At 32.5% G+C, this 27905-nt stretch overlaps 1 long non-coding RNA gene across 3 annotated transcripts; it reads right to left on the bottom strand.

Annotated features, from left to right (window-relative positions):
* Positions 1-1587: 1587 nt before the first annotated feature.
* On the bottom strand, positions 1588-26729 carry LOC139898622 (uncharacterized). 3 transcript variants are annotated; one of them, XR_011777078.1, is made up of 3 exons: positions 26427-26729; positions 25905-26024; positions 1588-1745 (listed from the first exon to the last, which is right to left on the bottom strand). It is a non-coding gene; the product is annotated as an uncharacterized lncRNA (long non-coding RNA). The 3 variants fall into 3 exon arrangements; XR_011777077.1 differs by lacking the exon at positions 1588-1745 and adding an exon at positions 21014-21192 and having other exon boundaries at positions 26427-26726; XR_011777079.1 differs by lacking the exon at positions 1588-1745 and adding an exon at positions 24065-24401.
* Between the last annotated feature and the right edge of the window lie 1176 nt (positions 26730-27905).

The following is a 27905-nucleotide window of genomic DNA, read 5'->3' as shown; positions in this document are numbered from 1 at the left end:
TAACAGCCCCTGGACTCGAACCCGTGACCACACGCTAACCCGACACTCCTCTTAACCATCCATCTGAACCTGTTTCTCTGATTCATACCCGTTTTAAATTCTATTATTCTAAAAACTGTATTCATCATCTTCTTCTTTTACAGTAATCGACCGGAGAGCTAATTTCCAAACAAAACACTAATAACCATCATGATTTAGGCTTTAATACTTAATTAGAATCGACTTATAACTGACACAAAGTAAAAAAAATAAAACAGATAGCAGAAGCATTCGCGACTGCACTTATGAACTCAAATTGCAAATTCGATTTTTAGGATGTTTTAGACAAATATTTGAACACAAAATATGTTTAATATTATTACTAGAAGCTTTACAAACCATCAATTTAACTGTAAACAAAACAGGAAATTCGAATTTTGCCGATGAACAAATGTTGACTTTTTGAAAATAAAAGTTTGACCTCCAAATTCGAACTCGATAATAAAAATTAGGACCTGAGATTTTACATATAGTTTGAGCACAAGATTCCTAACAACTCTGCGTTTATGGATTTTGAAATTCGATTCATTTTCTAATTTTTGAAAAAAAGAATGAAAACAGAGGTTTACGTATCTATGTTCTAATTTTTCTCTCTTAGATTTCCAATCGCAGTTAACGTTATATATAATGTGTCGAATAATTTAATTAGAAACATGATGGGATTAACTGAAATTGACTTGTAACAACATCCGACAGAAAACAAAAGTCAGTATAGTTCGATCGTGATATAAAGCCGATTGAATTATTTCGATTAAATATTCTATATTTAGTTAATTAATATTAATAATTAATATTAATAATAATGCATAATACATTAATATTATAAAAAGAATACTAATAATAATAATAGAAATAAAAACAATAATAATATTAATAAAACTAATAATATTGAGAAAAATGATAAAAGTAATAAAAAAAATAATGTTAATAAAAAAATGATAATAATAATTTTTAAATCAAAATCTTTAGAAATAATACTAATAATAATAATAATCATAATAATAACTAATATCATAATTTTACTACTAATAATAATATTAATAATAATAGCAATGATATTTGTAATATTAATAATAATATAACAAATTTAAATGTATCAAATTATGTTAAGATATTAATATTCATAATAATCGTATTTATTTTAATAATAATAATGAAAGTAATAATAATAATAATCGTAGTTTAATATTACATTTTATTATTTACCTAATATTTAAGACAAAATTGCTGAAATAGTCCCAGTGGTTTGTAGCAAAATGCTAGTTTCATCCCTATACTTTTTTTTATGGATTTGGTCCCAGTGGTTTGTCAATGTTACTGATTTAGTCCCTATTGCTGACGGCCGTCAAAAAATTCTGTTAACTCCAGTCACGTGCCAGACATGTGAGGGTATTTTTGTCCTTTCCTGAAAGGACCCGTTCATATACATTATAAACGATTCACAATAGTTGATTACATCGCGAGGTATTTGACCTCTATATGATACATTTTACAAACATTGCATTCGTTTTTAAAAGACAAACTTTCTTTACAACGAAAGTTGACGGCATGCACACCATTTCATAATACATCCAACTATAATTGGCTTAATAATAATCTTGATGAACTCAATGACTCGAATGCAACATCTTTCAAAATATGCCATGAATGACTCCAAGTAATATCCTTAAAATGAGCTAATGCACAGCGGAAGATTTCTTTAATACCTGAGAATAAACATGCTTTAAAGTGTCAACCAAAAGGTTGGTGAGTTCATAGGTTTATCATAACAATCATTTCAACATATTAATAGACCCCAAGATTTCCGTTTATAAATATATGTACACTCGCAAGTGTATAAAAGTATTCTATAAGTTGTAGGCACCCGGTAACAAGCCTTAACGTTCATGTTTTACCCTCTGAAGTACACCAGATCAGGTGTGTTTAATATAACCTCGAAGTACTAAAGCATCCCATAGTCAGGATGGGGTTTGTCAGGCCCAATAGATCTATCTTTAGGATTCGCGCCTACCGTACATAGACAAGTAGTTTAATGTTACCAAGCTAAGGGTATATTTCTGGTTTAAACTCACGTAGAATTAGTTTTAGTACTTGTGTCTATTTCGTAAAACATTTATAAAACAGCGCATGTATTCTCAGCCCAAAAATACATATTGCAAAAGCAATTAAAAAGGGAGCAAATGAAACTCACAATACTGTATTTCATAGTAAAAATACATATAACGTCATTTAACAAGTGCAAGGTTGGCCTCGGATTCACGAACGTATCAATATTGAGATTCAATATTGCAGGAAAGTACGTCGACGCAACGGAGATGATAAATACTAGATTGACCTCACGAGCATACCCATGAACCATACCCATCACCTCCATAGCTATAACCCATAATTTCCTTAGCTTCGAATCATTCAAAAAAACTATTTTGAAATCACTCGGACAGCACTCCGTCGTAATATTTTATGTATACTAATAATATCTTGAAATAATACAGAGCAAATATATATATATATAAATCGATTGAGAGAGTTTAGAGAAATATATTTTCAAGTTTCTATGAAATAATAAAACCTATTGAATTCTATTTATAATAGATTTTTGAATTATTAAAGTATGAATTATTAAAGTGAATTATTAAAGTATGAATTATTAAAGTATGAATTATTAAAGTGAATTATTAAAGTATGAATTATTAAAGTAAATTATTAAAGTTAAAGTAAAGTAAAAGTAAAAGTATAAAAAACTATGTATGTATAATACGCGTATAAATATATATAATATTAATTTAAATCGTTATATATATTTAATGAAATAAAATATAAATATCGTTATATTTATTATACTGGTTAAGTAATAAGTTGTCAAAAGTGATTCTAGATATTTATAAAAATTATATACGTTTTAATAATAAAATTCTTTTTAAACTGAAAACGTCTTTGTACGTTTGAAAATAGATTAATAGAATATTATGGAAACCAATTATCCACTAACTTTTGTCTAACTTTCGTAAATGACACTTTTTATTTTTATTTATAAATAGCTTTACAAATTATTCTGAATATCGTTAAGATGAATAGATTTTCTCAAATCATAGTGGACCTCTCAACAGAGACTTGTAATCATAATTCAATGTTTCTGATAATTCAATCATTTAATATATTTTTTTTTCGTTGAAAATCATATTGAAACAAATACGTTCGTGTAAAGTATTATACGTTTAATACTTTATTAATATTCTCAAGTTATAATATATATACATATACATATCTATTTATATATAACGGTTCGTGAATCGTCGAAATTTGGTCGAGGTTATAATGAATGTATGAACACAGTTTAAAATTCTTGAGATTTAACTTAACAAACTTTGCTTATCGTGTCGGAATAATATAAAGATTAAAGTTTAAATTTGGTCGGAAATTTTCGGGTCGTCACAGTACCTACCCGTTAAAGAAATTTCGTCCCCGAAATTTGATAGAGGTCGTCATGACTAACAATGAGAATGTTATTATAACGATTATAGAGTTTTATCATGTTCAAGAATAATGGATAAAATAATTCGATTACTCGAAGCGTGTGAGTGAAGTTATCGTAAATGAATGAAATAAGATAATAGTGATTCGTCGTATCTTTTGACGTCATCACGATTGATCTCCGAAAAGAAAATCTTTGCAATCTATATTGGATTTGATTATTCAGCGATTAAGGAAATTATGATCCTCTTCGAATTAATGCGATAATCCATTTTCATTTCTCTGTCGGATATTTCACTATAAATCCACCTCATTTTTTTTCTTACAACTCACACCTTCTCAACTCATATTTTAAAGTATTTGTCAATATGCTTCATCCAGTGCTGATTCTTGATATACTCCTCACTTTCATATCTGTCGCTCTTCTTTTTCATCTGCCTATGGAAGAATCTATTTACTTCTACTATACTCTTGGTTTTATAGTGTTTTTAGTTCTCCCGTATCTTTATATTGCTATATGCATTGATATATACGGTTTGTGATTTCTGGGTTGTTGTTGGGTTTTATATCTTCCCTTATATTTCAAAGTCCTTGCTTCTTCTATAATCATTGTCATCCACAGTTAATGCTCTCTTCTATTTGCTATGATTTATACTCCCATTTCTAGTTCGGAGCTTTGTCCTTTCGTTTCTTCTTCTTGCGATTAAGCACCGCTTGTAATGGTCCAGAATTCGCAGATATAATTTCGGAATGAACATTGTTAATGTTCTAGGAAGGAAATTGTAATGACACGATCTTGACTTGTCAAATTACCAGAATACCTCGGAAAAGGCCGAATTATCAAGAAATATTTTCTTGATATTTAGAGATCGAAGAGAATACAAGAGTCGTGTAACATAGCACATGATGACGTTATGATCTGTGAATCATCATGTTTCATTTAGAAACTCAGCATGAATTACTGTAATATAATCACGTTGATCAAGTGTCATTATATTATACTAACTCATGCTTCAGCTCCCAACACTTCTTCAAGAATATTCCTATTTTAAACTCGAATGTTTCAGAATTTAGAAACTAAAATAGTTTCTTTTATGATATAATACAGATAGCGCGAAGAGGTAAATGATTTCAGATAAGAATAATTATAAAAATATCTTCAGAAGTATGGATGATATTTATAATGAAAGATACGATGATATCTTAGAATATCTAATATCAGAGGATGATGAAGGATATTGTCCGCAGGGGTTTAGAGTCAGGAGCAAGGTATTCGTTAATGACTTCAGCAAGTACTGAATCATTTGGATTCTTTGAAGGCAGGTTCAGCCTTTGTGATTTGTCCACAGCCTCCTTCATACTTTGCTCAATCCGTTTTCCAGTTCCAAAGCTTCTCTTTTACTGAGCTTTGCCAATATACTATCCTTTATCATCCAACTTTTTATTGTTAAGGTCGTTTACAGTTTTTGCTGCTTCATCAGCATTTTTCAAAATTTCGAGAACTGGTTCGCAGTTTAGGGTGTTTTTCAGAAATTTCTCATTCAAAGAATGTATGTCTTGGAGGTAGACGTTGTGTGTATATGTAATTGTTGATGTAGACATGCTACGAGGTTTCAAAATACTGATTGCTGATTCTCAATAATTGGTATGGCAATTCTTGTTATAAGGTACGAATGAGTATATGATAGGGTTTCAATAATTATAATGATTTTTTTTTTTTTTTGGAAAGTCAAAGATCAATGAAGTTGTTGGTAAGTTTATTGCTAATGTGGTGATTATAAACGATTCCCCGGTAACATTGGCGAAAGGGCAACGTATCTATCGAGGTTATAATAAGACTGTTTTAATTGAGAAGTCGAAGATGACTTGCTGGAGCTGTGACAAAACTGTCTATTTTGAAACGGAATTGAAAAGTTATTTTAGCTAGTAAATGCTAAAGGGTCTAACACGGATACGTGTCGAACTATGACTTGGGTTTTGAGAGTTTTTTTTTCAGGTGTATAACTGTGGGTAACATGTGGTTGGATCATCATCTCGATTGTTCCTTAGTTGAAGTGTCTTCAGGAATTTCGAAGGGTTTGAGCACATATTGTAATCGTTAATACATATGATGTTCTAACACAGTTTTGAAATCAAAGTATAGCTTTTAAAGATATAGGAATCTAAGAGTGATGATACTGGTTATATTTCGAATTGAATTATGCGATTTCAAAATCAGAATATGTAATTGAATTTGAATGAGTATGATTGTTTTGATTTATATGAAAGAATGGATATTGTTGTGAAAGTAGGGAGTATAGTTGATGATTGCTGAATCAGTTTCGAAAAATGTAATATATTAATTGTGAATTTATATATCTCTCGGGTATTACCTACCCGTTAAAAAAAATTTCACAATTAATATTTTGTACAAAAGAAGTTTATTACAGTCTTTATGAAAATATATGTGTATATTTTCTTTAGATGTAATATAGATTTAATGAGTTAATATTAAATTAAACTCATTTGTTTTATGGTTGGAACTAGAATTGAGTAATCCCTAAAACTTTATAAATTGCATAAGTATTTCTTCAATAATATTGAAATTATGAATCATTACTTTGTTATTTGTTGGTTTTCGTGAAATTCTTGTGAACTTCGCAAGGTACGAATAATGTTATTTGAAAAGTTTCGAGTACATCGATGATGAAAGTGTAAAATCAAACATATATTCGAATAATACACTTGATTTATTATGAATTGGATTTTTTATTGAATTGAGACAGAGATTGTAATTAACGATGGTTAAGTTGCGGACGAAGGACGTACATCATTGCATATTTGTAATATGAATTAACTGAGTAGTTAAGATTCACACATAATAGCTTAGTACGGGAAGATTTATTATGGTTTAAAAATTTATACATATAAAATATACATATAAATCTTTCGATTGGAAATGAGTTAATACTTCATAACTCGTTGATACAATATATTTGTTGTTGATTCGTAATGATGTCCACAATGATTCTTGAACTGACAGAGTTTGTGATGTTACAGGTGCTGTTGATTCTGACGATACTGACGGCACTGACTGTGTTGATGATGCTACGGTCCTGTTGATGCTGTTGGTAAAACAATTCTAGCTTGTAAATCGTACACCATTTTTGATCAAAGTTTCTACTCTACCATCTCCGTTCACTCATCCGATTTACGGTCAGAATTAAATAATCTCTAAGATTTTGGAGATTACATAACTACCGCAGAGATATCTCTTCAATGAAGTTTATGAATTAATACTTCATCGTTTGTTGTTGTTGATATTCCTGGATATTTACAGAGCGTATGACGTTGATGTTTGAGATACAGATTGTGATGTTGCGGTGTGGGATGTGGATGTTGTTGTTGGTGGTGGTGATGGTACTGTTGGTGTTGCTGATGGTGACACTGTTTATGATGCTGGTGCTGCTGCTGGTGTTTGTAACCTTTGCACCATATTCACCAAAGCCACTACCCGAGCGCGAAGCTCGTTGACTTCTTCTATTACACCGGGGTGATTGTTGGTTCGGATGAGCGGATAAATAAAATCTAGAATTTGGTGTAGTATGTAATCGTGACGAGATACTCTAGAAATAAGAGAGAAAATGGTGTTTCGGATAGGTTCGCCGGTAAGTGCTTTAGGTTCTTCGCCAAGAGGGCAATGTGGTGGATGGAAGGGATCACCTTCTTCTTGTCTCCAATGATTAAGGAGGCTACGGACCCATCCCCAATTCATCCAGAATAGATGATGACTAATTGGTTGATCCATTCCGGTCACACTGCTTTCGGAACTTGAGTGGGATTCCATTTCGGAATCCGAGGGACTTGAACTAATGACGAATTCCATTTCGAACGATTGAATAAAGAATTTTTCGATATGAAATAATTTTCCGGCTATCGGGTGGTATTCTAATTATATAGAGCAAAAGGTTTCGTAGATTACGGAGGAATTTACGGAATATGTCAGGCAAAGTTTACAGTAACAGATACGCTAAGATATGAATTAGCAGATACGCTAAGATATCAATTTTGTCTATACACTATTCATGCAATCAATGCAATAAGATGTGTCTAGACTAAGAATGATAAGCAGGTAATTTCCGACAAGAATGAAGAGCAAAACTTTTGAAATGCAGACACGGTCGAAGTCCAGACTCACTAATGCATCCTAACGACTATCAGTTAGGCAGACTAATGCAGACCTGGTTCGCTAAGACCACCGCTCTGATACCAACTGAAAGTGAAATGTCCCATTCTTATTGATTAAAAACGTTCCATATTAATTGATTTCGTTGCGAGGTTTTGACCTCTATATGAGACGTTTTTCAAAGACTGCATTCATTTTAAAACAAACCATAACCTTTATTTCATCAATAAAGGTTTAAAAAGCTTTACGTAGATTATCAAATAATGATAATCTAAAATATCCTGTTTACACACGACCATTACATAATGGTTTACAATACAAATATGTTACAACAAAATAAGTTTCTTGAATGCAGTTTTTACACAATATCATACAAGCATGGACTCCAAATCTCGTCCTTATTTAAGTATGCGACAGCGGAAGCTCTTAATAATCACCTGAGAATAAACATGCTTAAAACGTCAACAAAAATGTTGGTGAGTTATAGGTTTAACCTATATATATCAAATCATAATAATAGACCACAAGATTTCATATTTCAATACACATCCCATACATAGAGATAAAAATCATTCATATGGTGAACACCTGGTAACCGACATTAACAAGATGCATATATAAGAATATCCCCATCATTCCGGGACACCCTTCGGATATGATATAAATTTCGAAGTACTAAAGCATCCGGTACTTTGGATGGGGTTTGTTAAGCCCAATAGATCTATCTTTAGGATTCGCGTCAATTAGGGTGTCTGTTCCCTAATTCTTAGATTACCAGACTTAATAAAAAGGGGCATATTCGATTTCGATAATTCAACCATAGAATGTAGTTTCACGTACTTGTGTCTATTTTGTAAATCATTTATAAAACCTGCATGTATTCTCATCCCAAAAATATTAGATTTTAAAAGTGGGACTATAACTCACTTTCACAGATTTTTACTTCGTCGGGAAGTAAGACTTGGCCACTGGTTGATTCACGAACCTATAACAATATATACATTTATATCAAAGTATGTTCAAAATATATTTACAACACTTTTAATATATTTTGATGTTTTAAGTTTATTAAGTCAGCTGTCCTCGTTAGTAACCTACAACTAGTTGTCCACAGTTAGATGTACAGAAATAAATTGATAAATATTATCTTGAATCAATCCACGACCCAGTGTATACGTATCTCAGTATTGATCACAACTCAAACTATATATATTTTGGAATCAACCTCAACCCTGTATAGCTAACTCCAACATTCACATATAGAGTGTCTATGGTTGTTCCGAAATATATATAGATGTGTCGACATGATAGGTCGAAACATTGTATACGTGTCTATGGTATCTCAAGATTACATAATATACAATACAAGTTGATTAAGTTATGGTTGGAATAGATTTGTTACCAATTTTCACGTAGCTAAAATGAGAAAAATTATCCAATCCTGTTTTACCCATAACTTCTTCATTTTAAATCCGTTTTGAGTGAATCAAATTGCTATGGTTTCATATTGAACTCTATTTTATGAATCTAAATAGAAAAAGTATAGGTTTATAGTCGGAAAAATAAGTTACAAGTAGTTTTTGTAAAGGTAGTCATTTCAGTCGAAAGAACGACGTCTAGATGACCATTTTAGAAAACATACTTCCACTTTGAGTTTAACCATAATTTTTGGATATAGTTTCATGTTCATAATAAAAATCATTTTCTCAGAATAACAACTTTTAAATCAAAGTTTATCATAGTTTTTAATTAACTAACCCAAAACAGCCCGCGGTGTTACTACGACGGCGTAAATCCGGTTTTACGGTGTTTTTCGTGTTTCCAGGTTTTAAATCATTAAGTTAGCATATCATATAGATATAGAACATGTGTTTAGTTAATTTTAAAAGTCAAGTTAGAAGGATTAACTTTTGTTTGCGAACAAGTTTAGAATTAACTAAACTATGTTCTAGTGATTACAAGTTTAAACCTTCGAATAAGATAGCTTTATATGTATGAATCGAATGATGTTATGAACATCATTACTACCTTAAGTTCCTTGGATAAACCTACTGGAAAAGAGAAAAATAGATCTAGCTTCAACGGATCCTTGGATGGCTCGAAGTTCTTGAAGCAGAATCATGACACGAAAACAAGTTCAAGTAAGATCATCACTTGAAATAAGATTGTTATAGTTATAGAAATTGAACCAAAGTTTGAATATGATTATTACCTTGTATTAGAATGATAACCTACTGTAAGAAACAAAGATTTCTTGAGGTTGGATGATCACCTTACAAGATTGGAAGTGAGCTAGCAAACTTGAAAGTATTCTTGATTTTATGTAACTAGAACTTGTAGAATTTATGAAGAACACTTAGAACTTGAAGATAGAACTTGAGAGAGATCAATTAGATGAAGAAAATTGAAGAATGAAAGTGTTTGTAGGTGTTTTTGGTTGTTGGTGTATGGATTAGATATAAAGGATATGTAATTTTGTTTTCATGTAAATAAGTCATGAATGATTACTCATATTTTTGTAATTTTATGAGATATTTCATGCTAGTTGCCAAATGATGGTTCCCACATGTGTTAGGTGACTCACATGGGCTGCTAAGAGCTGATCATTGGAGTGTATATACCAATAGTATATACATCTAAAAGCTGTGTATTGTACGAGTACGAATACGGGTGCATACGAGTAGAATTGTTGATGAAACTGAACGAGGATGTAATTGTAAGCATTTTTGTTAAGTAGAAGTATTTTGATAAGTGTATTGAAGTCTTTCAAAAGTGTATAAATACATATTAAAACACTACATGTATATACATTTTAACTGAGTCGTTAAGTCATCGTTAGTCGTTACATGTAAGTGTTGTTTTGAAACCTTTAGGTTAACGATCTTGTTAAATGTTGTTAACCCAATGTTTATAATATCAAATGAGATTTTAAATTATTATATTACCATGATATTATCATGTATGAATATCTCTTAATATGATATATATACATTAAATGTCTTTACAACGATAATCGTTACATATATGTCTCGTTTACAAATAATTAAGTTAGTAGTCTTGTTTTTACATATGTAGTTTATTGTTAATATACTTAATGATATGTTTACTTATCATAGTATCATGTTAACTATATATATATATATATCCATATATATGTCATCATATAGTTTTACAAGTTTTAACGTTCGTGAATCACCGGTCAACTTGGGTGGTCAATTGTCTATATGAAACATATTTCAATTAATCAAGTCTTAACAAGTTTGATTGCTTAACATGTTGGAAACATTTAATCATGTAAATATCAATCTCAATTAATATATATAAACATGGAAAAGTTCGGGTCACTACAGTACCTACCCGTTAAATAAATTTCGTCCCGAAATTTTAAGCTGTTGAAGGTGTTGACGAATCTTCTGGAAATAGATGCGGGTATTTCTACTTCATCTGATCTTCACGCACCCAGGTGAACTCGGGTCCTCTACGAGCATTCCATCGAACCTTAACAATTGGTATCTTGTTTTGCTTAAGTCTTTTAACCTCACGATCCATTATTTCGACGGGTTCTTCGATGAATTGAAGTTTTTCGTTGATTTGGATTTCATCTAACGGAATAGTGAGATCTTCTTTAGCAAAACATTTCTTTAAATTCGAGACGTGGAAAGTGTTATGTACAGCTGCGAGTTGTTGAGGTAACTCAAGTCGGTAAGCTACTGGTCCGACACGATCAATAATCTTGAATGGTCCAATATACCTTGGATTTAATTTCCCTCGTTTACCAAATCGAACAAAGCCTTTCCAAGGTGCAACTTTAAGCATGACCATCTCTCCAATTTCAAATTCTATATCTTTTCTTTTAATGTCAGCGTAGCTCTTTTGTCGACTTTGGGCGGTTTTCAACCATTGTTGAATTTGGATGATCTTCTCGGTAGTTTCTTGTATAATCTCCGGACCCGTAATCAGTCTATCCCCCACTTCACTCCAACAAATTGGAGACCTGCACTTTCTACCATAAAGTGCTTCAAACGGCGCCATCTCAATGCTTGAATGGTAGCTGTTGTTGTAGGAAAATTCTGCTAACGGTAGATGTCGATCCCAACTGTTTCCGAAATCAATAACACATGCTCGTAGCATGTCTTCAAGCATTTATATCGTCCTTTCGGTCTGCCCATCAGTTTGTGGATGATAGGCAGTACTCATGTCTAGACGAGTTCCTAATGCTTACTGTAATGTCTGCCAGAATCTTGAAATAAATCTGCCATCCCTATCAGAGATAATAGAGATTGGTATTCCATGTCTGGAGACGACTTCCTTCAAATACAGTCGTGCTAACTTCTCCATCTTGTCATATTCTCTTATTGGCAGGAAGTGTGCTGATTTGGTGAGACGATCAACTATTACCCAAATAGTATCAAAACCACTTGCAGTCCTTGGCAATTTAGTGATGAAATCCATGGTAATGTTTTCTCATTTCCATTCTGGGATTTCGGGTTGTTGAAGTAGACCTGATGGTTTCTGATGCTCAGCTTTGACCTTAGAACACGTCAAACATTCTCCTACGTATTTAGCAACATCGGCTTTCATACCCGGCCACCAAAAATGTTTCTTAAGATCCTTGTACATCTTCCCCATTCCAGGATGTATTGAGTATCTGGTTTTATGAGCTTCTCTAAGTACCATTTCTCTCATATCTCCAAATTTTGGTACCCAAATTCTTTCAGCCCTATACCGGGTTCCGTCTTCCCGAATATTAAGATGCTTCTCCGATCCTTTGGGTATTTTATCCTTTAAATTTTCCTCTTTTAAAACTCCTTGTTGCGCCTCCTTTATTTGAGTAGTAAGGTTAGTGTGAATCATTATATTCATAGATTTTACTCGAATGGGTTCTCTGTCCTTTCTGCTCAAGGCATCGGCTACCACATTTGCCTTCCCCGGGTGGTAACGAATCTCAAAGTCGTAATCATTCAACAATTCAATCCACCTACGCTGCCTCATATTCAGTTGTTTCTGATTAAATATGTGTTGAAGACTTTTGTGGTCGGTATATATAATACTTTTGACCCCATATAAGTAGTGCCTCCAAGTCTTTAATGCAAAAACAACCGCGCCTAATTCCAAATCATGCGTCGTATAATTTTGTTCGTGAATCTTCAATTGTCTAGACGCATAAGCAATCACCTTCGTTCGTTGCATTAATACACAACCGAGACCTTGCTTTGATGCGTCACAATAAATCACAAAATCATCATTCCCTTCAGGCAATGACAATATAGGTGCCGTAGTTAGCTTTTTCTTCAATAACTGAAACGCTTTCTCTTGTTCATCATTCCATTCAAATTTCTTCCCTTTATGCGTTAATGCAGTCAAGGGTTTTGCTATTCTGGAAAAGTCTTGGATGAACCTTCTATAGTAACCAGCTAGTCCTAAAAACTGGCGTATGTGTTTCGGAGTTTTCGGGGTTTCCCACTTTTCAACAGTTTCTATCTTTGCCGGATCCACCTTAATACCTCCTTTGTTCACTATATGACCGAGGAATTGAACTTCTTCCAACCAAAATGCACACTTTGAAAAATTAGCGTACAATTCTTCCTTCCTCAATACTTCTAACACCTTTCTCAAATGTTCACCGTGTTCTTGGTCATTCTTTGAGTAAATAAGTATGTCATCAATGAAAACAATGACAAACTTGTCAAGGTATGGTCCACACACTCGGTTCATAAGGTCCATGAACACAGCTGGTGCATTAGTTAAACCAAATGGCATGACCATAAACTCATAATGACCGTAACGTGTTCTGAAAGCAGTCTTTGGAATATCATCTTCTTTCACCCGCATTTGATGATACCCGGAACGTAAGTCAATCTTTGAATAAACAGACGAGCCTTGTAGTTGATCAAATAAGTCGTCGATTCTCGGTAGTGGGTAGCGGTTCTTGATGGTAAGTTTGTTCAACTCTCGGTAGTCGATACACAACCTGAATGTACCATCTTTCTTCTTGACAAACAAAACAGGAGCTCCCCACGGTGATGTGCTTGGTCGAATGAAACCACGCTCTAAAAGTTCTTCTAATTGGCTTTGCAGTTCTTTCATCTCGCTGGGTGCGAGTCTGTAAGGAGCACGAGCTATTGGTGCAGCTCCTGGTACAAGATCTATTTGAAATTCAACGGATCGATGTGGGGGTAATCCCGGTAATTCTTTCGGAAATACATCGGGAAATTCTTTTGCAATGGGAACATCATTGATGCTCTTTTCTTCAGTTTGTACTTTCTCGACGTGTGCTAGAACAGCATAGCAACCTTTTCTTATTAGTTTTTGTGCCTTCAAATTACTAATAAGATGTAGCTTCGTGTTGCCCTTTTCTCCGTACACCATTAAGGGTTTTCCTTTTTCTCGTATAATGCGAATTGCATTTTTGTAACAAACGATCTCTGCTTTCACTTCTTTCAACCAGTCCATACTGATTATCACATCAAAACTCCCTAACTCTACTAGTATCAAATTAATCTTAAATGTTTCGCTAACCAGTTTAATTTCTCGATTCCGACATATATTATCTGCTGAAATTAATTTACCATTTGCTAATTCGAGTAAAAATTTACTATCCAAAGGCATCAATGGACAACTTAATTTAGCACAAAAATCTCTACTCATATAGCTTCTATCCGCACCCGAATCAAATAAAACGTAAGCAGATTTATTGTCAATAAGAAACGTACTCGTAACAAGCTCCGGGTCTTCCTGTGCCTCTGCCGCATTAATATTGAAAACTCTTCCACGGCCTTGTCCATTCGTGTTCTCCTGGTTCGGGCAATTTCTAATAATGTGGCTCGGTTTTCCACATTTATAACAAACTACATTGGCATAACTTGCTCCGACACTACTTGCTCCACCATTACTCATTCCGACACCATTTGTTCCTTTCGTTCTATTAACCCCTGGTCCGTAGACCTCACACTTCACCGCGCTATGACCATTTCTTTTACACTTGTTGCAAAATTTGGTGCAGAACCCCGAGTGATACTTTTCACACCTTTGGCATAGCTGCTTCTGATTGTTGTTGTTGTTGCGGTTATTATTGTTGTTGGGATGATTGTTGTAGTTGTTGTTGTTGTTGTTGGGCCATTTGTTGTAGTTGCGATTGATGTTGCGATTGTTGGGATAATTGTTGCGATTATTGTTGTAATTGTTGTTGTTGTTGTATTGGTGATTCTTATCACCGTTTTCCTCCCACTTTCTTTTGACTTGCTTTACATTGGCCTCTTCAGCAGTCTGTTCTTTAATTCTTTCTTCAATCTGGTTCACTAGTTTGTGAGCCATTCTACATGCCTGTTGTATGGAGGCGGGCTCGTGTGAACTTATATCTTCTTGGATTCTTTCCGGTAATCCTTTCACAAACGCGTCGATCTTCTCTTCCTCATCTTCGAATGCTCCCGGACACAATAGGCACAATTCTGTGAATCGTCTTTCGTACGTGGTAATATCAAATCCTTGGGTTCGTAACCCTCTAAGTTCTGTCTTGAGCTTATTGACCTCGGTTCTGGGATGGTACTCCTCGTTCATCAAGTGCTTGAATGCTGACCACGGTAGTGCGTACGCATCGTCTTGTCCCACTTGCTCTAGATAGGTATTCCACCATGTTAACGCAGAACCTGTGAAGTTATGCGTAGCGTACTTCACTTTGTCCTCTTCAGTACACTTACTTATGGCAAACACCGATTCGACCTTCTCGGTTCACCGTTTCAATCCGATCGGTCCTTCGGTTCCATCAAATTCCAAAGGTTTGCAGGCAGTGAATTCTTTGTAGGTGCATCCTACACGATTTCCTGTACTGCTAGATCCAAGGTTATTGTTGGTATGTAGCGCAGCCTGTACTGTGGCTATGTTTGAAGCTAGAAAAGTACGGAATTCATCTTCATTCATATTCACGGTGTGTCGAGTAGTCGGTGCCATTTCCTTCAAAATAGTCAAATGGAACAAGTTAATCATACAAAATATTAAGAGTAGTTAATAGTATTTCGTAGCATAATATGAACTCATTTATAAAAGCTTTTTCTTCATATTAGCGTTTTATAAGTTTAAATTCGGGTAGTACCTACCCGTTAAGTTCATACTTAGTAGCTAATATACAATTCAACTACTACAATTCTATATGAAAAACTGATTATAATAATATTTCGCGTTCAAACTTTTACACAATATTTTACAAACTTACAATACCGCTTATTTTACATATAGCATGAAATATATCACACAATAAATTTGATACAAGATGGTTGTGAAGATAATTCTAGCTAGTACACAAGTCGTTCAGCAAAGGCAATAAAGACACGTAATTCATACGTCCAGAAACAAGTCATGCATTATGGTTTTACTAGGATTACTTCTCATCCTTGGTCTTGTGGAACATAACCGTTATGGCCGTTGATAAGACAGCGTGTTGTAACGTCATCAAAGGGACGAGGGTTACGTAATGTCCAACAGTCCCGTAACAATCTAAAAACCTCATTTCTTACCCCAATTACCGACTCCGTCACTTGTGAGAACGTTTTGTTTAATAGTTGTAGCCCGATGTTCTTGTTCTCACTTTTGTGAGAAGCGAACATTACTAATCCGTAAGCATAACATGCTTCTTTATGTTGCATGTTAGCTGCTTTTTCTAAATCACGAAGTCCAATATTCGGATATATTGAGTCAAAATAATTTTTTAACCCATTGCGTAAAATAGCATTTGGGTTCCCCGCAATATATGCGTCAAAGTAAACACATCGTAACTTATGGATTTCCCAATGTGATATCCCCCATCTTTCGAACGAAAGCCTTTTATAAACCAAGGCATTCTTGGAACGTTCTTCGAATGTCTTACAAACTGATCTCGCCTTAAATAGTTGTGCCGAAGAATTCTGACCGACTCTAGACAAGATTTCATCAATCATGTCTTCGGGTAGGTCTCTTAAAATATTGGGTTGTCTATCCATTTTGTGTTTTTATACTGTAAAATAGACAAGAGTTAGATTCATAAAAAAAATACTTATTAATACAAGCAATTTTTACATATATCATAAAGCATAAGCACACTATATTACATATATTACACCACACGAATACAACTATCTTATTCCGACTCGCTTGTTTCTTCTTCTTCGGTTTTGGTTCGTTTTGCCAAGTTTCTAGGGATATATGATGTTCCCCTAATACGAGCCGTTGTTTTCCACATTGGTTTAGAAAAACCTGGTGGTTTAGAGGTTCCCGGGTCATTGTTACAAATTAAGGACTTCGGGGGTTGACGATACATATAAAGTTCATCGGGGTTGGAATTAGATTTCTCTATTTTTATGCCCTTTCCCTTATTATTTTCTTTTGCCTTTTTAAATTTAGTTGGGGTAATTTCTATAACAACATCGAAATTCTCGTCGGAATCCGATTCATCGGAGAATTGGTAATCCTCCCAATATTTTGCTTCCTTGGCGGAAACACCATTGACCATAATTAACCTTGGTCGGTTGGTTGAGGATTTTCTTTTACTTAACCGTTTTATTATTTCCCCCACCGGTTCTATTTCTTCATCCGGTTCCGATTCTTCTTCCGGTTCCGATTCTTCTTCCGGTTCCGACTCTTCTTCCGGTTCCGACTCTTCTTCCGGTTCCTCTTCGGGAACTTGTGAATCAGTCCACGAATCATTCCAATTTACATTTGACTCTTCATTATTATTAGGTGAGTCAATGGGACTTGTTCTAGAGGTAGACATCTATCACATAATATCAAACGCGTTAAGAGATTAATATATCACATAATATTCACATGTTAAAAATATATAGTTTCCAACAAAATTTGTTAAGCAATCATTTTTCAAGTAAACACGGTCGAAGTCCAGACTCACTAATGCATCCTAACAAACTCGATAAGACACACTAATGCAAAATTCTGGTTCTCTAAGACCAACGCTCGGATACCAACTGAAATGTCCCGTTCTTATTGATTAAAAACGTTCCATATTAATTGATTTCGTTGCGAGGTTTTGACCTCTATATGAGACGTTTTTCAAAGACTGCATTCATTTTAAAACAAACCATAACCTTTATTTCATCAATAAAGGTTTAAAAAGCTTTACGTAGATTATCAAATAATGATAATCTAAAATATCCTGTTTACACACGACCATTACATAATGGTTTACAATACAAATATGTTACAACAAAATAAGTTTCTTGAATGCAGTTTTTACACAATATCATACAAGCATGGACTCCAAATCTCGTCCTTATTTAAGTATGCGACAGCGGAAGCTCTTAATAATCACCTGGGAATAAACATGCTTAAAACGTCAACAAAAATGTTGGTGAGTTATAGGTTTAACCTATATATATCAAATCATAATAATAGACCACAAGATTTCATATTTCAATACACATCCCATACATAGAGATAAAAATCATTCATATGGTGAACACCTGGTAACCGACATTAACAAGATGCATATATAAGAATATCCCCATCATTCCGGGACACCCTTCGGATATGATATAAATTTCGAAGTACTAAAGCATCCGGTACTTTGGATGGGGTTTGTTAAGCCCAATAGATCTAACTTTAGGATTCGCGTCAATTAGGGTGTCTGTTCCCTAATTCTTAGATTACCAGACTTAATAAAAAGGGGCATATTCGATTTCGATAATTCAACCATAGAATGTAGTTTCACGTACTTGTGTCTATTTTGTAAATCATTTATAAAACCTGCATGTATTCTCATCCCAAAAATATTAGATTTTAAAAGTGGGACTATAACTCACTTTCACAGATTTTTACTTCGTCGGGAAGTAAGACTTGGCCACTGGTTGATTCACGAACCTATAACAATATATACATATATATCAAAGTATGTTCAAAATATATTTACAACACTTTTAATATATTTTGATGTTTTAAGTTTATTAAGTCAGCTGTCCTCGTTAGTAACCTACAACTAGTTGTCCACAGTTAGATGTACAGAAATAAATTGATAAATATTATCTTGAATCAATCCACGACCCAGTGTATACGTATCTCAGTATTGATCACAACTCAAACTATATATATTTTGGAATCAACCTCAACCCTGTATAGCTAACTCCAACATTCACATATAGAGTGTCTATGGTTGTTCCAAAATATATATAGATGTGTCGACATGATAGGTCGAAACATTGTATACGTGTCTATGGTATCTCAAGATTACATAATATACAATACAAGTTGATTAAGTTATGGTTGGAATAGATTTGTTACCAATTTTCACGTAGCTAAAATGAGAAAAATTATCCAATCATGTTTTACCCATAACTTCTTCATTTTAAATCCGTTTTGAGTGAATCAAATTGCTATGGTTTCATATTGAACTCTATTTTATGAATCTAAATAGAAAAAGTATAGGTTTATAGTCGGAAAAATAAGTTACAAGTCGTTTTTGTAAAGGTAGTCATTTCAGTCGAAAGAACGACGTCTAGATGACCATTTTAGAAAACATGCTTCCACTTTGAGTTTAACCATAATTTTTGGATATAGTTTCATGTTCATAATAAAAATCATTTTCTCAGAATAACAACTTTTAAATCAAAGTTTATCATAGTTTTTAATTAACTAACCCAAAACAGCCCGCGGTGTTACTACGACGGCGTAAATCCGGTTTTACGGTGTTTTTCGTGTTTCCAGGTTTTAAATCATTAAGTTAGCATATCATATAGATATAGAACATGTGTTTAGTTGATTTTAAAAGTCAAGTTAGAAGGATTAACTTTTGTTTGCGAACAAGTTTAGAATTAACTAAACTATGTTCTAGTGATTACAAGTTTAAACCTTCGAATAAGATAGCTTTATATGTATGAATCGAATGATGTTATGAACATCATTACTACCTTAAGTTCCTTGGATAAACCTACTGGAAAAGAGAAAAATAGATCTGGCTTCAACGGATCCTTGGATGGCTCGAAGTTCTTGAAGCAGAATCATGACACGAAAACAAGTTCAAGTAAGATCATCACTTGAAATAAGATTGTTATAGTTATAGAAATTGAACCAAAGTTTGAATATGATTATTACCTTGTATTAGAATGATAACCTACTGTAAGAAACAAAGATTTCTTGAGGTTGGATGATCACCTTACAAGATTGGAAGTGAGCTAGCAAACTTGAAAGTATTCTTGATTTTATGTAACTAGAACTTGTAGAATTTATGAAGAACACTTAGAACTTGAAGATAGAACTTGAGAGAGATCAATTAGATGAAGAAAATTGAAGAATGAAAGTGTTTGTAGGTGTTTTTGGTTGTTGGTGTATGGATTAGATATAAAGGATATGTAATTTTGTTTTCATGTAAATAAGTCATGAATGATTACTCATATTTTTGTAATTTTATGAGATATTTCATGCTAGTTGCCAAATGATGGTTCCCACATATGTTAGGTGACTCACATGGGCTGCTAAGAGCTGATCATTGGAGTGTATATACCAATAGTATATACATCTAAAAGTTGTGTATTGTACGAGTACGAATACGGGTGCATACGAGTAGAATTGTTGATGAAACTGAACGAGGATGTAATTGTAAGCATTTTTGTTAAGTAGAAGTATTTTGATAAGTGTATTGAAGTCTTTCAAAAGTGTATAAATACATATTAAAACACTACATGTATATACATTTTAACTGAGTCGTTAAGTCATCGTTAGTCGTTACATGTAAGTGTTGTTTTGAAACCATTAGGTTAACGATCTTGTTAAATGTTGTTAACCCAATGTTTATAATATCAAATGAGATTTTAAATTATTATATTATCATGATATTATCATGTATGAATATCTCTTAATATGATATATATACATTAAATGTCTTTACAACGATAATCGTTACATATATGTCTCGTTTACAAATCATTAAGTTAGTAGTCTTGTTTTTACATATGTAGTTTATTGTTAATATACTTAATGATATGTTTACTTATCATAGTATCATGTTAACTATATATATATATATATATATATATATATCCATATATATGTCATCATATAGTTTTACAAGTTTTAACGTTCGTGAATCACCGGTCAACTTGGGTGGTCAATTGTCTATATGAAACATATTTCAATTAATCAAGTCTTAACAAGTTTGATTGCTTAACATGTTGGAAACATTTAATCATGTAAATATCAATCTCAATTAATATATATAAACATGGAAAAGTTCGGGTCACTACAGAAAGGACCCGTTCATATACATTATAAACGATTCACAATAGTTGATTACATCGCGAGGTATTTGACCTCTATATGATACATTTTACAAACATTGCATTCGTTTTTAAAAGACAAACTTTCTTTACAACGAAAGTTGACGGCATGCACACCATTTCATAATACATCCAACTATAATTGGCTTAATAATAATCTTGATGAACTCAATGACTCGAATGCAACGTCTTTCAAAATATGCCATGAATGACTCCAAGTAATATCCTTAAAATGAGCTAATGCACATCGGAAGATTTCTTTAATACCTGAGAATAAACATGCTTTAAAGTGTCAACCAAAAGGTTGGTGAGTTCATAGGTTTATCATAACAATCATTTCAACATATTAATAGACCCCAAGATTTCCGTTTATAAATATATGTACACTCGCAAGTGTATAAAAGTATTCTATAAGTTGTAGGCACCCGGTTACAAGCCTTAACGTTCATGTTTTACCCTCTGAAGTACACCAGATTAGGTGTGTTTAATATAACCTCGAAGTACTAAAGCATCCCATAGTCAGGATGGGGTTTGTCAGGCCCAATAGATCTATCTTTAGGATTCGCGCCTACCGTACATAGACAAGTAGTTTAATGTTACCAAGCTAAGGGTATATTTCTGGTTTAAACCCACGTAGAATTAGTTTTAGTACTTGTGTCTATTTCGTAAAACATTTATAAAACAGCGCATGTATTCTCAGCCCAAAAATATATATTGCAAAAACAATTAAAAAGGGAGCAAATGAAACTCACAATACTGTATTTCGTAGTAAAAATATATATAACGTCATTTAACAAGTGCAAGGTTGGCCTCGGATTCACGAACGTATCAATATTGAGATTCAATATTGCAGGAAAGTACGTCGACGCAACGGAGATGATAAATACTAGATTGACCTCACGAGCATACCCATGAACCATACCCATCACCTCCATAGCTATAACCCATAATTTCCTTAGCTTCGAATCATTCAAAAAAACTATTTTGAAATCACTCGGACAGCACTCCGTCGTAATATTTTATGTATACTAATAATATCTTGAAATAATACAGAGTAAATATATATATATATAAATCGATTGAGAGAGTTTAGAGAAATATATTTTCAAGTTTCTATGAAATAATGAAACCTATTGAATTCTATTTATAATAGATTTTTAAATTATCAAAGTATGAATTATTAAAGTGAATTATTAAAGTGTGAATTATTAAAGTGAATTATTAAAGTATGAATTATTAAAGTGAATTATTAAAGTATGAATTATTAAAGTAAATTATTAAAGTTAAAGTAAAGTAAAAGTAAAAGTATAAAAAACTATGTATGTATAATACGCGTATAAATATATATAATATTAATTTAAATCGTTATATATATTTAATGAAATAAAATATAAATATCGTTATATTTATTATACTGGTTAAGTAATAAGTTGTCAAAAGTGATTCTAGATATTTATAAAAATTATATACGTTTTAATAATAAAATTCTTTTTAAACTGAAACGTCTTTGTACGTTTGAAAATAGATTAATAGAATATTATGGAAACCAATTCTCCACTAACTTTTGTCTAACTTTACTAAATGACACTTTTTGTTTTTATTTATAAATAGCTTTACAAATTATTCTGAATATCGTTAAGATGAATAGATTTTCTCAAATCATAGTGGACCTCTCAACAGAGACTTGTAATCATAATTCAATGTTTCTGATAATTCAATCATTTAATATATTTTTTTTTCGTTGAAAATCATATTGAAACAAATACGTTCGTGTAAAGTATTATACGTTTAATACTTTATTAATATTCTCAAGTTATAATATATATATATACATATACATATCTATTTATATATAACGGTTCGTGAATCGTCGAAATTTGGTCGAGGTTATAATGAATGTATGAACACAGTTTAAAATTCTTGAGATTTAACTTAACAAACTTTGCTTATCGTGTCGGAATAATATAAAGATTAAAGTTTAAATTTGGTCGGAAATTTTCGGGTCGTCACATTTCCTTTTTTTATTGACAATATTGCTGAAATCATCCCTGTGGTTTGTAACAAAATTGCAGTAATGGTCCCCATGGTTTGTAACAAAATTGCTGAAATCTTTTTCCCCAAAAAAATTTTCTTCCTCACCTTCATCTTTATCCCCAATAATTATGAACAAACCTTAATTTTTTTCATTTTATTCAAACACTTTAATTAACATGGTACAATCAAACCCACTAAAACATTGAATCAATAAATATACAAACTATAAACTCTAAATTATACTCAAATCCATATCAAACACAAAATATACTTCATCTTCTTCTCCAAATCCTTTGTATTGATTATATTGATGTTTTCTATTTGCACTAAGTAGTTGAAGATGTTATTTTACCTTCGCTGGATAGTCCATGTTAAAATACGATTCGTACAACCTTTTCTATACCACCAAAATGAAACCCGTCATCTTCACCCCACCATTTTCACCTTCAGTCGCAAATTACTGAGTTGATACCTTTAATCGAAAACCGCCGCCACCAAGAAAATAACCACCACAAGATGAACCTCATTCCGGTGACGACGACAAATCCTTCTGATCTAGTATCAGACAATGATGTTGACAGTTTAGATCTCGTGCGACGATGTTGACGGTTCAGGTATCCGATGATTAACAGTGTTACTGAACTTTTTTGGCAAACGAAATTCAAAGTTAAGTATTTAAGATCTGATATTGATACTAAGATGAAAGAAATAAACAAATGGTTTTGATTAAAATTGGTGATTTGTGAAGAATAGATGAGTTGGTGTATTTGAGCATATAGTTTTAATTAAATGATGATAAAGCAAATCTCAAATTGATCACAGCAAATAAACAACGAATATTATAAATAGATGATTGAATGATGATATTCCAGTTGGTGTAATTATGTGTGAATGTGTTGATTGTATTGAAAACAGCCACCAGCTCCTTATTTTTTAATCGAGATTTTCATTTTAATGTTTTGAATGAAGAAATTGTTTGTTGTGCAATTCTTCAAGAACCATTTTTAAGTTTGGAATTGGTTTGGATTTAAAGTTGGGAATGGAAATTAATTTGGTGCTGATTAGGGTTTGTGATTTGGGGAAGATGAAGATAGGTTATGAAGTGTTTGAAGAAAATAAAAAAGATTAGGGTTTGTTCATAATTATTGAGGATAAAGATGAAGGTGAAGAAGAAAAAATTTTGGGGGATAAAGATTTCAACAATTTTGTTACAAACTATGGGGACCATTACTGCAATTTTGTTACAAACCACAGGGACGATTTCAACAATATTGTCACTAAAGAAAGGAAAGGACAAAAATACCCTCACGCGTCTGGCACGTGACTGGAGTTAACAGAATTTTTTGACGGCCGTCAGCAATAGGGACTAAATCAGCAACATTGACAAACCACTGGGACCAAATCCATAAAAAAAAAAGCATAGGGACGAAACCAGCATTTTGCTACAAACCACAGGGACTATTTCAGCAATTTTGTCAATATTTAATGATTATATATTATTTATTATATAATAATTTATTGAGTACTAAATTTTATACATTTTAATATATTATAATATGCATACGATCAATAATTATGTATAGCAATCATATATATATATATATATATATATATATATATATATATATATATATATATATATATATATATATATATATATATATATATATATATATATATATAGGGGCAGGATCAATGGAGAAGTAACCAATCGGGGGGAAGCGGGGGGAAGCAAAAAAATTTTTTTTCGTTTTTTTTTCGTTTTTTTTTCCGGCATCAAGATCACACGAAAATATGAACATTTAGAAGAGACACTTCGTGATGAATGTTATTATTTAGGCGGGAAAAAGATCGACAAAAATAACATTCAAGATAATATTGTTCGTGAAGAATATGAACGTTTTTTTTTTCATGTTTTGTGAAGTAAAATTTAGCCCGATTTAGAGTTTAGGGTTTAGGGTTTGGTGTTTTGGGTTTATTCCATAAACCCTAAACACCAAACCCTAAACCCTAAACCCTAAACTCTAAACCGTTTGTGTTAAAAACTCAATCTAAATCCTAAATCTAAACCCTAAACCCTAAATTTCTAAACCCTAATATCTAAACCCTATAAACCCTAATATCTAAACCCTAATATCTAAACCTCAATAGCTAAAACCTCAAAATACGCTCGAAAAACACGATAATTGTTATATATTACTTCTTCGAGCGTTTTCCCGCCAAAATAAAAACATTTATCACAAAGTGTCTCTACTAAATGTTCATATTTTCATCTCATCTATAATGTTCGTGAACAAAGTTTTTTCAAAAAACGAAAAAAAAAGTTTTTGCTTCCCCCCGCTTCCCCCCGAATGGTTACTTCCCTCTTGATCCTACCACTATATATATATATATATATATATATATATATATATATATATATATATATATATATATATATATATATATATATATAGATTCATCATATTAACACGTTGAAAGTTATTTATATACTTAATTAATATTCCAATTTATTGTATATATGTATTTATACACTTGTCCATTAACAAATATTTGTTCGTGAATCGTTGGGAATAGTCGAAGGGTAAATGAATATATAAACATAGTTCCAAAATTTATGAGACTCAACATTACAGACTTTGCTTATCGTGTCGAGATCATAATAAGATTAAGTTTAAATTTGGTCAGAAATTTGCAGGTCGTCACAATAGATAGGACCCATTAAAAAAATTAGTGTTGTTTTTTGAAGATCAGTCAAGGTGTCCTCTTTCAATTTCAATTTACACTTACCCGTTTTGCCTTTTGTCCCGACCTATTTTGGTTTGTTAGACCCGCCCATTTTCCATTATTTATTGTTACATCTACTCAACATCATGTAATCCTTGTAGTGACGATTAACTCATGAATATTAAAACTGAATATAATAACATTAAGACCAACGATACCTTTGGAAATGAGAAGAAACGAATATTTGTCCTTCATGTTGTTGAGCCCACAAACTCAAAATCATCATCATCATCAAATACGTATTATCAGGGGCTGACTTTTTTCATCTTCTTAGGTAACTATATAAATGAAACGGTGTTAAGCTAATATAGGTTCTTTTCTAATGCAAGTTTCTGATCCATTATATTTCATTGGGCTGCTACCACAAAATTTAGTGTCGGTGAAACAAAGGCTTGATTAAAAGGCCAATAATTTAGAATGGGGATTACACAAGAAGGGTAACATTAATTTATAAGGTTATTCTATAAAACTCAATAGTCAAAAGACATGGATCTATACTTTGGTCATATCGACCCAACTATTAATCCAATTTGAATATGGACCTTCAAAAACTATCACAAAAGTCAGACAATATATATAATTTGTCAAGCAAAACATCAACTAATGTATAAAAAACCAAGTATAGATTTAACACGAAAAGGGCTAAAATAAAATTTAAGCGATAGTTTCAGAAAGCTTACTCATTCAGATTTTCAGCCAACTGAGCCAAAAATGACATTACTTGAATAGACTTCCCAAGTCCTATCTCGCGGTTAAGAATCTCGTTCAGGCCTTTGGAACATCAACTAAAATATCACCACAATTATGCATTATATAGTAACATACAAACACAATGTATGCATATTTTTATGATCTAAGTAAGTACCAACATAAGCAATAATAGTTGGCTTGAAGAAGAGCAAATAAGTAATTTGTTCAATAGCTAAAGACACTAACTAATCTGGCCCATTCTAAATTCTACTTCTAAAATACCAAAACTCATTTATGAAATTGTATCGATCATGGCTCATATTAATACTTGTCAGCTCCAAAAATATCAGCGGTCTGCAAAGACACAATTGATATTTCTGCAAAATATAAACATGATGACATTGAGCACCAATATTGCTACGATATTAAGTATAAATGTTGACTACTCTTTTTTGCCTTTAAATAAACAAAGGAGAGAACATTTCAAAGATTTAATAAAACCATCATTTGACCCAACTGAAGACCATTTAAGTCACAAGCCAACTTTTCTGATACTCATGAGCTACCCATAAACAATGTCATTTGTGGTTTTGCCTGACAGTTACAAACTCATTTTGCCTGACAGTCACAAACTCACAAAACTTAATAGGAAAAACTCTGAAGTGCAGTTTACTATTCACACCGTCTATTCGACGATTCGGACGGTTAATCGTTGATGATTATCTGATTCCTCGATTGTGACTAACAACGTAAACCGATTGAAAAGGTATTAAACCGATTCAACTAAAAAACAATTAAAGTACACACTTTGATGTGTTAATCAATGGATATCAAATCGTTAGTTTTTACAGAGAATGAGCAGCGAGTAACTTTAGTATATGAACCCTAATTTGAAACGATAGATGATGAACTAGATGATGAAATTGATAATCGGTGATAGATGATGAAACAATAGATGATGAGATTATGTTTTCATCGTTGATAGATGATTTAGGGTTTGAAGATAAGGCGGTTTAATTTTCTAAGCAGTTGTTTTTTTTAAATCTGGAGAAACGATATATTTAACCCTAAAAGATATATTTGTTAAGATGTTTGAACGTGGATTTACAGATGTTCGATTGGGATTTCTTTTTTCAACGGTGTTTTTAACTGAATATCTATATTTGTTTATCCAAATTTCACAAGAGTGTATTTAGCTGAGCGGTTTGCAAGTGCTTTTCAAACCTGATTGCCCCAGGTTCGAATCGTGAGGGCTATATTTTTAAAATACATGTGCTAATTATTAAAGTGTGGATCAAAAATGTACACGTGGATTTACATGTCATTACTAATATTAATCAAGATTTAATGAGATAATTACACATAGGATGCCACATCATTCATCGTTGATAGATGATTTAGGGTTTGAAGATAAGGCGATTTAATTTTTTAAGCATTTGTTTTTTTTAATCTGGAGAAACGACATATTT

This window comes from Rutidosis leptorrhynchoides, chromosome 3 (genome assembly GCF_046630445.1).
Source record: "Rutidosis leptorrhynchoides isolate AG116_Rl617_1_P2 chromosome 3, CSIRO_AGI_Rlap_v1, whole genome shotgun sequence".
Taxonomy (NCBI): domain Eukaryota; kingdom Viridiplantae; phylum Streptophyta; class Magnoliopsida; order Asterales; family Asteraceae; genus Rutidosis; species Rutidosis leptorrhynchoides.
Note: the sequence above shows the minus strand (reverse complement) of the source record. Positions and strands in the feature narration are given on the sequence as shown.